Raw genomic sequence first — 963 nt, 5'->3', positions numbered from 1 at the left:
GTGTGGAAATCTCCAACTGTTATTACTGAATTGATTATTTTCCCCTTCAATTCTGTTAGCTTTTGATTCACGAGTTTGGGATTGTCATATATATATATGCTTATGATTGTTATATCTTTTAAAAGACTTTAAATTATACATTTGTTAGTTGTTCACTCATGTCTGATTGTTTGAGACCCCACGGACTGTAGACCGCCAGGCTCCTCCATCCATGGGATTTTCCAGGCAAGAATTCTGGAGTGGGTTGCCATTTTTCCTTCAGAGGATCTTCCTAGCCCAGGGATCAAACCTTCTTTTCCTGTGTCTCCTGCATTGCAGGTAGATTCTTTACCCACTGAGCCATCAGGGAAGCCCGGGGATTGTTATAAGGATTACAATTAATGTCTTAATTTATAAGAATCTAGTTCAGATTTATACCTAATTCATTACAATACTATACAGAAACTTTGCTCCTGTATGACTTCATCTTCTCTTCCTGTGTGCTGTTACTGTTATGCAAAATATACCTTTACAGATTGTGTGTCCATCAATAAAGAAAAAAAATAAATACTTTAGAAATTTATAAGTCATTCTATCAAAGTGGTCATGCTAGTCTTCTCTGTATTGTTCCAACTTTAGTATATATGCTAAGCACAGCATAAGGTAATATTGTCATGAAAAGCTACTCTGGCTTCAGTATAGAAAATGAATTAAACAGGAGGCCAATCTAGAATGAGAAAACTCGATAAAAGATGCTCAAATATGTCTGGTAAAAGATGATAGTGATCTGAACTAGAGTTCAGGACTAGAGTACTAGAGAAGAGATGTAGGCAAATTAATTAATTTGAAAGATATTAAAGAGATAATAAACTAGCTTTGGTAACTGGATATAGAGTTGAGCAAAATAAAGGAGTCAAAAATGATTAATTTTCCGTATTATGTAACTGAGGGAATTACGGTGCTATTCACAGAGAGAGAGATAAC

General features: G+C 34.9%; 1 non-coding gene across 1 annotated transcript; it reads right to left on the bottom strand.

Annotated features, from left to right (window-relative positions):
* Nucleotides 1-535: 535 nt before the first annotated feature.
* Nucleotides 536-639, bottom strand: LOC129648047 (U6 spliceosomal RNA). The gene has a single exon (XR_008712649.1). It is a non-coding gene; the product is annotated as a U6 spliceosomal RNA (small nuclear RNA).
* Between the last annotated feature and the right edge of the window lie 324 nt (nt 640-963).

The sequence above is a fragment of the Bubalus kerabau genome, chromosome 3 (assembly GCF_029407905.1).
Source record: "Bubalus kerabau isolate K-KA32 ecotype Philippines breed swamp buffalo chromosome 3, PCC_UOA_SB_1v2, whole genome shotgun sequence".
Taxonomy (NCBI): Eukaryota; Metazoa; Chordata; class Mammalia; order Artiodactyla; family Bovidae; genus Bubalus; species Bubalus kerabau.
This window is presented reverse-complemented; position numbering and strand designations above follow the sequence as displayed.